This window comes from Pleurodeles waltl, chromosome 5 (genome assembly GCF_031143425.1).
Source record: "Pleurodeles waltl isolate 20211129_DDA chromosome 5, aPleWal1.hap1.20221129, whole genome shotgun sequence".
Taxonomy (NCBI): Eukaryota; Metazoa; Chordata; class Amphibia; order Caudata; family Salamandridae; genus Pleurodeles; species Pleurodeles waltl.
Genome location: NC_090444.1, coordinates 1,122,281,202 through 1,122,294,335, shown reverse-complemented (window position 1 = coordinate 1,122,294,335; position 13,134 = coordinate 1,122,281,202).

Below are 13,134 nucleotides of genomic sequence, written 5' to 3'. Positions count from 1 at the left end.
GTATGAAAGGCATTCACAGTGCAATTTTAAGGAATCGCTAAAATAGCGATTCCTTAAAATTGCGACCCCATTTAGAGAATCGCAAATTGCGATTCTCTAAATAGGAAATCGCAAATAAGGAATCCTTATTTGCGATTTCTTAAGCACATGTATCAAGCATTTCCTAAATGCGAATTGGGCATTTAGGAAATGCAATTACCACCAACAAAAGTTTGGTGGTAACCATGTGCAAATTTTAAAAATGCATTTTAAATGCATTTTTAAAATTGACATGTAGGGCACACATGCCCCTAAGGCATGTGTGTGCTTCACATGTCCGTAAAAATATTTTTGGGGTGCAGCAGAGGGGGCCTTAGGCCCCCGGCACCCTGGGATTTACATTTTACAAATTGCTAATTCCTAACTGGAATTCGCAATTTAGGAAATGCAAAACCATTTGCAGCAGGCCCATAGGTGCAAATGGAGTTGGATTCTCTATTTGCGATTCGGTAATAGCATTTGCGAATTTTAAGAAATCGCTATTACCGAATCGCAAAAATCATACATACCATTTTGCATTTCTTAAATAGCGATTTCTTAAAATTTTGTTTTTTGATACATCTGGCCCTAAATTTTTGCCAGGACCTAGTTAAAAGGTAGTCTGTCACGGAAACGATTGTAATGTATGTTATGTTAAGGTAACTTAAAAAGAGCACTACAACTTACAAAGGTACCCTGGCACTAAGGTAAATGGCAAGCTAACCATAGAAAGCCAAATCGTTGAGACTTTCTGGAAAGGTACTAGCTGTTAGAACTCCCCAGGAGAGCGGTAAGGAATTTCACAGTTGGGTACTTAAAACTGAAAAAGCCCCACTACCCAGTCTTACATAGCAGTACTTAGGAACAGCTAAGATAAAGGCACCACAAGAACGCAATTTTCTGAAGGCACATAGGTGGGATTCTTCCTTTGCAAATGCCGGAGTCCCCTGCCATGAAGATCTCAACCAGACAAAGAGATTTAAAAATGAACCGTTAGGAATTCGGAAGCCAATGAAGAACGTTTAGGCCCACATTTGAGAAGGGCCGAGCACCACCTAGTGCCACATTAGCTTCATTTTTTTACGCTAATGTGGCGTTAGGTTGGCAAAAACAGCACAACAAATTTACAAAGTGGTGCAATGCACGCGTTCGCCTCTTTGTAAACCCTTGTGCCTCATTATTCCTGCGCCAGGCATAATGCATGCAAGGGGGGCATTCCTCCCTTAGGAGGCCCAGAAAAATGGTACAGTGGAATCTATGAGATTCCACTACACCATTTTTTTCGTCATTTTTAACACCTGTTCAGTGCAGGAGTTAAATTGAGGCACACCATTGTTTACAATGGGCTTCTATGTACTTTGCTGGATTAGTGCCACATTTTTTGCGATTATCCAGCAAAGTACCACAATAGCATCAGAAATTATGATGCTTTTGATACTAATGTGGGCCGTGGTGCGCCGTACCATTAATGCGACATACATATGGTGCTGTTAGGAGGGCACAATGGGGCCCAAGAAAAGTGTTGATTAATGTAATGAAGCGCCACTTCTTCAAATCTGGGCTTAGTGCCACAAAGCACAAGACATCCAGGAACATTGTGAGGCCAATCTCTCAGTGGCGTCCTGAATTCACCAGTGCCCCTTCAGCATTCGTGCAGGAGAATCAAGAACTAAAGAATTGCAGTAGTCCAGGCAACTAAGAACGCATGAACTACTAACAGAGGGAATTGCGAAGACACTAGGGTAAGTATTTTGTGTAGATGTAGCTTTAAGGAAAAACACGTTGCAGACAGATAGTTAATCTGGCTGGATAGAAACAATTTATTATCAAGATGAAAGCCGAATGTTCTCCCTGCCAATGGCAAGGATAGAACAGTACCCAAAGGAGAAGGCCAAAAATCAGAGGGCAGGGCACAGGACACATCATGGCCAGGAAGGAGTAAAGGCCCTTTCTTACCAGTATTAAGTTTCAAATTTAACAAATGAAAAGATAAGAATACTCCATGGATGACCATATGGAAATCTTTAGTTGTTTGTTTTGATTGGAACCGAGCTTATTACATGATGTAACTTCTAAGAAGATAAATTTTGTTTGACAGTAAATCCTGTAACTATTCTCTCTCCTGGCACAGATGTAACAGTTTTTCAGTCGCATATATTTCTTGATAAATGTGTACCCCCGATACCATACATAGGTCTAGTCACTAACTTAGAATACAAGCTTACTAGACATTTCTGATTAAATTTGTAGTAGTTTTTTAAAACGACATTCTTTTCTTTACTTGCCAGTTCGGAGACTAACAAGGAAAAAATTATCTGTTTTTAACTGGAATCAGTCTGATTACCATCAGTTGTGACATTTAAAATACCTTCCAAAGTTTGGGTAGTAGTTCATTGGTAACTGCATCAAATGGTACGCAGGGTTTAATATTGCACTTTTGTTGACATTGAAGAGGGACTTACATAAACCCAAGCCTTTTAGTTCTGTGTGGCGGTTTTAGCCATCACACTAAGGGCCAGATTTACAAGACCCTAACACCACTTAGTGCTGCACTAGCATCATTGGTTTTTGCGCTAATGTGGCATTAAGGAGGTCATTCTCGTTCCCCATATTTACAAAGTGGTGCAATGCTTGCATTGCGTCACTTTGTAACCCCTTGCACCACATTATACCTGCACCAGGAATAATGTATGCAAGGGGGGGGGGGGGCATTCACACGCAGGGAGGCTGCAACAAATGACACAATGAAATCTTCAAGATTTCACTGAAACATTTTTTCTGTCATTTCTATTGCCTGTTCGGAGTAGGCATTAAAGTGACAGGCTCATGGTAGCCTATGGACCTCCCTAGTGCTTTGCTGCACTAGCGCCATAATTTATGGTGCTATTCCAGCAAAGCACCTCAATAGCATCATAAATTATGCTATTGTGGAAACGAGTGCCATGGTGTGCTGTATTTAAAATACTGCGCAACCATGGTGTCGTTAGGTGGGGCAGGGGCAGCACAAGAAAAATGGTGCATCAGTCCATTCACCAATTTCTTGTGAATCAGGCCATAGCTGAGCTGTCTGCTATCTAAATCAAAACTATATTGACGCATATTTCAATTAATCCATGACCTTTTTATCTTGTTTTATTATAGTATTTTAGTTTGTACTATATTGTAGCCATAATAATCAAGGTATATATTTTTTTCCATTTGTCATTCTTGATACACTTAGGCCCATATTTATACTCTGTTTGCTCCGGATTTGTGTCATTTTTGTTTACGCAAATTAGACGCAAACTTAGCTCCATATTAATACTTTGGCGCTAGACCCGTCCAGCACCAAAGTTATGGAGTTTGAGTAATTTTTTGTATGTGAAAACCTACCTTGTGCTAATGACATGCAAGGTAGGCGTTCCCGTGCAAAAAATGACTCTAAGGCATGTGTGCCTTATTTATCCTCTGGTATCATTTTGACGCACAGGAGGAGGCGGCGGGCCTTAAAAGATGGCACCCAGCCGGATTAGTGCTGTTTTTTAACGCCTGGGTCAGGGCAGGCGTTAAGGGACCTGTGGGCTCATTTCCATGGTTTCTGACCATGGATGCAGTCCACAGGTGCCTTCCCTCTCCCCAGGGACACACCCTCGCCCACCCCTGGAGGACACGCATGAATGGTGGGGACCCATCTATGGTAAGTAGAGGTAATTATTATATATTTTTTTGTTTAGGTGGCATAGGGGGGCTTAACCTGGGCCCCCCTACATGCCACTGCACCATTCTTTGACGCACAACCCCCAGTCTATCCTATGCCTCCGCTGCCCGGTTAGAGTAATTTATTTTTACGCTAACCAGGCCGCGGTGCTGGCTATCTTCATTCCTTAAATTTGACGCCTGGCTGGCGCATTGGAATGGAAGTAGCTGGCGTTAAACTTTTTGATGCAAACCTGCGCTGGCGCAGGTTTGTGTCAAAAAGCATAAATAGGGGCCCAAGGGTCTGATTAGGAGTTCAGCAGTTGAACCGCCACAATTCCAGTATGGCATCGGTGAGGCAGCCGTAAAGCTGGTGGCCTCATCACTGCTGTATTATGTTAGAGAGGAGTGAGCCAAGGCCAATGCCATTGCACACAGTCCCTCGGAATACACACTGTCTGCGTAGCAGACAGCACACATTCCGAGGGTGCTGACAGGGGCCACAGCACTGCACACAACATAGTTGTGGGAAGTGCAGGGTCCCTCATGTGGCCCCCAGCATTGCCTTTCCACAAGCCTTTTCATGGCAGGAACCCACCTTTGAAAAGGCTGGTGGAAAGTAAAGTTGTGATCAGCACAGCGGTGCCAAACTCCAAACCGTAGTGGCTGATCACGACTTTGACCCCTGCCAACGCATCATGATCCCTGATCGTGGTGGAGGTCTCCTGGCAGTCCAACTGCCAAAATTGTAATCCAGCGGTCGGGCTGCCAGGATTGCAGCGGACCACCAAACTCGTAATTAGGGCCAAAATCCCTTATATGATTGCATGAGCTTCCAACTAAAGAGACAAGAGAATGAAAAATATTTAAACAAAAGGAACAAAGATATAATCAAAGATGTAGATTTAAGGGCAATGTTGTTTCCAGACCATTATGCACCATTTGTTCATTGGAGTACACTTTAATTTATAACTGATAGCGCACTGGTTAGAATGTTAACATTTACAAAATGATACTCAGTTCAATACCACTCTTAAATCATACCTTTGATATTAAAAAGGAAACCCTATCGGAATAATGTCTAGTCCTTGTTCTACTGGAAGGCTAAGGACCTCCAACAGAATTAACATCATATAATCTCTCACTTTAAAACCCTAAAGCTTACTACAAGACTGAATTTTTACATTAAGTTAGTGCCTATGTATAGGAAGAAGATTATCACATTTTCAATAGTAAAAACACTAGAAGGTAGTAATTTAAATTTAGGAAGAATGGTAGAAAGAATGGTGGAAGCACCCATAATTAATAAAGATCTGACATGGAGATGCAGTGAGTACCTTGAAATACAAAATGCTTTAAATTGGGTGTCTTTCAATCACTCGTTGTTAATAAGGTTTCCTGATGGGAGAGTTGGGAAGCGGGGCAATGAAGGCAGGTAGTTAAGGAGGCATAAAACTACATACATTTCACGCTATCTAGATTCTTAATATGAGAACACTGGAAGCCCAACTGCATTTCCACTCCGTTCTAGGGTACTTGTTCACTAGAAAAATCTATCCTTAAATGAAGTTATAGCTGTTGAAGCAAAACTAATTGGACCTTCCTCCAATAACTGCATTGGACCTTTGAAATGGCTGGGCACAACCCATGAGAATCATGTACCTACCTGATACTATATCCAAGAACATGAAACAAATATTTAAGAAATTCATTTTAGGAGACCCAGATTACTAATTGTTGATCATTCTATCCATTCTATAAGGAAGAAATAGAGAACTGGTGAAACTGTCAATACACAGGATATAACTCACTAAGTAAAGAATTCAGATAAGCCTGAAACATTAAACCAAACCAACAAGGTGATGGCTGGGATGCTCAAATTAATCTCAGACACTGGCGACTGCTCAGGGCCATATCCCAATCCATAATGTTTTGCACACCATGCCACCTCAGTTTTGACCAAGCCATATGGAAACCAGTCTTGAGCCTGCTCCTTATGGGAAGAGTCCACACTGAACTGGCATGCCAGGTCCTCTTTGAACCAGAACACAAGGGGAAACAGTCTTCACAACACCATCTTTACATTGCAGTACAATTACCACACATTTATTACCACATACATTTTAACCACATATAGACCTTTAACACACATGCCTTTACCACACATTTTAGGTAAGTATGCGGGTTCCCCCAAAAAGAAAAAATGTAATATATATCTAAACATATAACTGGAGTAGAGTTTCCATTGAGTTTTTGGATGTCCAACTATTCATTAAGAATTATATATTGATGACTACGGTCTATCGTAAACCGACAGCTTGCAATTCTATATTGCATGGTAATAGTGGCCATCCAAAAGCTCTTAAGTGGAGCATACCCTACAGTCAATTCCTGCGGGTGCGCAGGATATGTTCTGATGATGAGGGTTTTGAAACAGTCATGGAGGATATGGTCCAGAGATTTTTAGGGAGGGGATATCCCTACAAAATCCTCATTGATGCCTGTAACAGGGCCAGAAGTAAAAGTAGAGATGAGTTACTTTTTAAGAATAAAACTCAGTTGGATAGCTCCGACACAGATCAATCATCACCCCCCAGACTGTTTCTAGAATTTAATCAACAACACTACACTTTAAGAGGTATCTTACAACGTAATTGGCACATTCTACAACAAGACCCGGAGATAAAGAATAGGATTGGTCAACATCCCCAGATTACTTTTCGTAAAACCAATTCTTTGGGAGATCATTTGATGAGGAGTATTTTTGCTCCAAAAGATAACAGGTCATGGTTGTCCATGAAAAGTTTAGGTTTCTTCAAATGTGGCCATTGGAAGGCCTGCAACTATGCACGTAACACACAAGACTATTTGACATTTAATGGAAGAAAATGTGATATCAAGGAAAGAATCACATGTGATACTCAATATGTTGTATATGTCATTGAATGTGGTTGTAATAAGAAATATGTTGGCAGTACCATCCATAAACTTAAAATAAGAATTTTACAGCATTTGAGAGCCCTTAAGAATCAAGACAGAACATATCCTTTGGCTAATCATGTTTGGGAAGTACAAGGAGGTGATTGCAGTACATTAGGTATCTATGGCATCAAATGTATTAAATTTGGCCTCTGACCGGGCGTCTGTCGCCGCGGTTACGAACTAAAAGCCCGGGCCGACATAACCATACCCCGGGGGCACTCTTTGTAGCCTCGCCGACCTGGAAGTGATATCCAATGTGGATATCCGGGACGCAACGCGGAGCGTTGAAGAGGACGTGGATGCAGTGGAGCGGCGCTCAGGGGAGATGGAGGAAGACGCAAGCGAGGAGAAAATCGAACCGGGGCCCGAAGGAGGAACATGCGCGCAGACCAAGGAAGAAGATCAGAAGGACGAGAAAATTCGAGGGAATCCTGAACAACACCGCCACGTCCCTAGAGGGATGTGGCTCACACAGGTATGGGCGTACCTTAGGGTAAATCTATTACCCGAGTGGATGCGAGGGAGGAAAGAGAGGGAGAGAGCGAGCAGAAGACCGGGAAGGGACTGGGAGGAGGGAATTGAAGGGAAAAGCCAATGTTAGAAGTCGAATTTCTAACAGCACAGCAAAGGGGGGCAGTGAAAATAACTACCCTCCTCCATAATACCGTATAGAAAGAGAAAGCATCCTGGCTGCATGGAGAAGGGTGATACACTTTAATAAAAGTACTCCTCTCACATCCCTACACCCCCTTTCCTCACAACCCTACTAACCTTTACATAATCTAAGGCCCCAACATCCACACTTACCTGATTTCTTTTAATTTTCTTTGGGCACCCGCATCTTCCCCTGAGGACGCGATCCTGACGACCATCCAGAGGGGATCACTGCAGGCCAAGGGGGCACCCTAGAAACCAAGAACCATAAGATTTCGTTATTGGTAATAAAGAAACAGGGAACACCAGAGGAAACTCCATAAGGAGAGACAAAATATATATGGAACATTTCACTAAACCATATCTCAAATAAAAGGAAAGTGTTATCAAACTAAGAATTTCCAGAGTCATTTCAATCCCAGAATACTTACAGAACAAGAACCCACTACAGGGCCCAAGAGCAGGCAACAGATTAACCGAATTAAGACAAACAGAATCTAGGATAATCATTTTATTGGGCTTGGAGTATCCGTGAGGCCATAATCTTGATGCTGAACTCCATGTACATTTATGATTGCCCATATTTTATCAATTCATTTGGATTTTTGTCTTTATTTCACTTTAGGATCATCATTAGATCTATATACGTTTTAAGATTTATATTTGGATGGTATTTGCTACCAGTTTATCTTTTAACTACAATGCTATATGGATTCAATTTGTATATATCGTTTGTATCTGTGACTGTACTTTTTTGCAGTAGTGGCTTTATTCATTACACATTAGCACTTTAATTGCACATTGCACTTCGGATATAGGCCCGTGTGTCCATCCAGAACTCTATAGCGACCCTCATCGTATAGTATAGCCATAGGAGACATTATGGGGTGACCCAGTCCATGATAATTAGACAATTTCGATGGAAAACTGAGTTGAGATGAACGGTTGACACACTTTTTTACTGATTAGATAATTTGCTTTGTTTATTATAATCTTTGATGTGACATTCCATGAAATGATTTTACAGGAGCATTTATACCTATTTTTCTCTTAGTGGAATAATTTTCTACATCATTTTTTTTTAGATAAGACATTATGGGGGTCATTACAACATTGGTGGTAAAAGCCGCATACCGCCGTGCAGAAGACGCCAACACACCGCCGCGGAATTCCGCCACGGTCATTATGACCCAAAGGCCGGAATCCACCAAAATCTAGACACCCACACAAGTCCGCCACACCAAAGGTCAGTGATAAACTGGCGATAACAAATCCTCCACCGTCACGCCAACAGGAATACGCACACACTATCACGACCCACGAATCCACGCGGCGGTCTTTCAACTGCAGTATTCCATTGGCAGTACACACTGCTGCGCTCAAAATACACACACATTTACAAAACACAGCCACATTGGACAATTCCAAATACACACACCTGATACACATACACACACCACTCCCACACACCCGACACAACATAAAACACACACCCACTTCACCCACAAACCCTTACGACCACAATTGTGACTGAAGGCCACAGAGAGACACCACCATCTACAAACGAGCATCCACAGGCACTCAACACCATCACCCACATAGTATCCACGCACCTCACACAACACACCTCTAAAATCACCCCACACATCACAACAAACACCACCCCACACATCACCCACACCACCCCATGGCACGGCAAAGACACCCCAGGTTCTCTGAGGAGGAGCTCAGTGTCATGGTGGAGGAAATCATCCGGGTAGAGCCACAGCTATTCGGATCACAGGTGCAGCACACCTCCATAGCTAGGAAGATGGAGCTATGGCGAAGAATAGTGGACAGGGTCAACGGAGTGGGACAGCACCCAAGAAATAGGGATGACATCAGGAAGAGGTTGAATGACCTACGGGGGAAGGTGCGTTCCGTGGTCTCAAGACACCACCTTGCAGTACAGAGGACTGGCGGCGGACCCCCACCTCCTCCCCCACAACTAACAACAAGGGAGGAGCAGGACTTGGCTATTCTGCATCCCGAGGCCCTCGCAGGAGTAGCTGGAGGAATGGACTCTGGTAAGTCAAATCTTTACTATTACATCCCCTACCCTACCTGCATGCCATCACATACCCCCACCCTCGTCCTCACCCCCATCACTCCGACTCCTCACACATGTCCCAACATCACAAACCACCCATCCCAACACCAAGCCCTGCATGCAACACAAAAGCATGGACACCCATCACCAATGCATGGCCACTGCACATACCCATACACCCCCCTAAACCATCATCACACAAGGTCCTACACAGGAATGCAAGCACTGGGATACACAGTCACCCACCCACTGCACACCATGGCACATACAGATGCAATGATCATGCCTTTACACCCCTGCAGGACCCCTACCCAACGTTACCGGACAGGAGGGTCCAGATATGTCCACTCCACCCACAGAAGAGGCCCACAGTGATGACAGCAGCTCTGTCCAACTGGATCTAGATGACCAGCCCGGCCCATCTGGGACCTCGGGACTGTCGGTTCCACTCACACTGGCACAGGCCACTACAGAGCTTGCCCTCTCTGGAAACACCAGCACAGCACCCACCCAGCGGGTCCACATTTCTGTCCCCAGGACACGTCAATCAGCAGTGTGTCCACCACTTCAAGGAACCCAGGCTAACCCACCATCCCCAACAACACCAGGGACCTGGGGGCAGTGGTGGTGGGCACACGGTTCAGGGGACAGAGGCCCAGGAACACAGGGGAACTGGGAGGGCTGCTGTGTGACAGGGGGAGGACAGGCCAAGGGAACCCACTCTCCACGAGGCCCTCTCCAACATCATGGGAGCCTACCATCATTCCCAGGAGACAATGGCAACGGTACTGGCCAAGTTTCAGGAGACCCAGCGGCTGCAGGAGGAACAGTATTTGGGCTTCAGGGAGGAACTCAGATCCATCAATTCTTCCCTGGGCACCATTGTAGGGGTGCTGAAGGAACTCCTCAACACCAGGAGGGACATTGCGGCACAACAAGGGGCCCCTGACACTAGCCTGGACGATGAACTGCCCACCACCTCCGCCGGTGCTAGCGGACAGGATGCACCGCCACAGGACCACCACACCAGCACCCCACCCCCTGCAGAGGGAGAACCACCCCACAAACGGTCCCTGAGATCCAGGATAAAGACAGAGAACGATGCCAAGACCCCACCAAGAAATGAGACCATCCTGATTGGCATCCATTTGTCCCACCTTGTCACCCTGTCCATACTTAAACTGCCCCAGCACCACTTCCTATGCCCCTTTGACAATGCACCGGTGAGACTAATAGACTGGACTCTGACCATGGACATTCCTCCACCATCACCCCTCACCATTTTACAACCTCCTCCAATATTGAGCACTTAAATAAACACCCTTAAAGCACAAAACAATCAGGAGTCTGTCTGTGATTTCATAATGGTGTATTAGCAATTACAGTGGCAAAATGTTCTTTCAAATGTAATGTCAACATACCTATGTCTCACAGCTCTAGTCCATGAGGAAACACAGCAGATGTCACACTGTGGGACCCATATCTGTGAAATCGTAAGGGAAAGTGACAACTCAGTGACCATACACTGTGTGAAAATGACAGACAGATGAGAGGTAGTGGATTCAAATCAGATGTAGCAGACAGTGTTGGCTTCTTACCTGTGTCTCACTGGAAGTATTGCAGGATCATTGTGTTCCTGTTGTTGATGTCCTCTTCTTCTGCTTCCTCGTCTACATTGTCCACAGCGTCCACAGCTGCCACAACACCTCCATCTGGACCATCCTCCTGCAGAAAAGGCAACTGCCGTCGCAAAGCCAAGTTGTGAAGCATACAGCAGGCCACGATGATCTGGCACACCTTCTTTGGTGAGTAGAATAGGGAACCACCTGTCATATGGAGGCACCGGAACCTGGCCTTCAGGAATCCGAAGGTCCGCTCTATAATCCTCCTAGTTCGCCCATGGGCCTCATTGTAGCGTTCCTCTGCCCTTCTCCTGGGATTCCTCACTGGGGTCAGTAGCCATGACAGGTTGGGGTAACCAGAGTCACCTGCAAATGGCGAGGGACAACTGTTAGACACACACTGACTCATAGGGCCATCCACAGACCCAGACAACTATTCCCACTGATTTGGGTCCAGGTGCACACCTAATAGCCACACCCGGTGCCTCTGGAGTTGTCCCATCACATAAGGGATGCTGCTATTCTGCAGGATGTAAGCGTCATGCACTGAGCCAGGGAATTTGGCATTAACATGGGAGATGTACTGGTCTGCACACACACCATCTGCACATTCATCGAATGGTAACTCTTCCGTTTTCTGTACACCTGTTCACTCCTGCGGGGGGTACCAAGGCCACATGTGACCCATCAGTGGCACCTATGATGTTGGGGATATGTCCCAGGGCATAGAAGTGACCTTTCACTATAGGCAAATCCTCCACCTGAGGGAAAACGATGTAGCTCCGCATGTGTTTCAGCAGGGCAGACAACACTCTTGACAACACGTTGGAAAACATAGGCTGGGACATCCCTAATGCTATGGCCACTGTTGTTTGAAATGACCCACTTGCTAGGAAATGGAGAACTGACAGCACCTGCACTTGAGGGGGGATTCCTGTGGGATGGCGGATAGCTGACATCAGGTCTGGCTACAAATGGGCACACAGTTCCTGGATTGTGGCACGATCAAGCCTGTAGGTGATGATCACATGTCTTTCCTCCATTGTCGATAGGTCCACCAGTGGTCTGTACACCGAAGGATGCCGCCATCTCCTCACATGCCCCAACGTATGGGGCCAATGGAGGAGAACAGCGAGCAGAGAGTCAACCAACTCTGAGGTACGAAAACGCAGCTTACTCTGAAAATATTCATAAATCGAAATTTGCCTGTATGAGTGGTTAGGCAAGGCCTAGGTATGTGTGACGCAGTCAAAAATAATGCCATGAGGGCCCCTGAAAAGGTGGCTGCCTGACCTGTAAAGTGGGACAGGGGGATATGAGGTAACTGCGCTGGCGTTCAAGACCGTCGCGGTATTCTGCATTGGTTAACATTGGGCCCTATGGGTCCCAGGAGCCAATGACGATGTACGCCAGCGGACGATGCCTGTGTGGAGTGGGGTGGATGAAAGATAGGGGGGATGAGAATGAGGCGTGCATGAAACGACGGTGAGTGCATGTGCGTCATGGCAAGGGTAGGGATGCGGGCCAATGACTCTGATGGTGCAGTTGGTAATTACTTCTCTTTTCCCCTGTACAATTCCTGTAGGTCAGCGCCCACCAGAAGAAGGACATCTGGCGTGCCATCGCCAAGGAAGTCCGGACCCCGGGGGTCTACCACAGACGGAGCACCCACTGCCGGAAAAGTTGGGAGGACATTCGCCGCTGGAGCAAGAAGATGGCGGAGGCCCAGCTGGGGATGGCCTCCCAACGTGTTCAGGATGCTGGCGGTGGCGTATCCGGACTTGGATGGGCGCTTGAGGGCATCACAGCAGCCACATGGGGGTGAGTACACTCTAATTCTGCTGATTCAGCGCACATTTTAGGTGTCTGGGTGGGGGAGGTGGGCTGTTGGTTCCCCTAGGCCAGGGTGAGTTTGCTAGTTAAGTTCCCTTCTTCAGGCAGGCCCTGTGGCACCCCACCCCACCTGTGTACAGTGCCAACTACACCTAGTCGGGCTCCTGTGACATCCATGTGTGCAGAAATCGGCCATAGCCTTGTAAGCGTTGTCCCAGGGATTGAATAGTGGAGCCCAAGTGCGCAGCGTAGTGCAGGGGG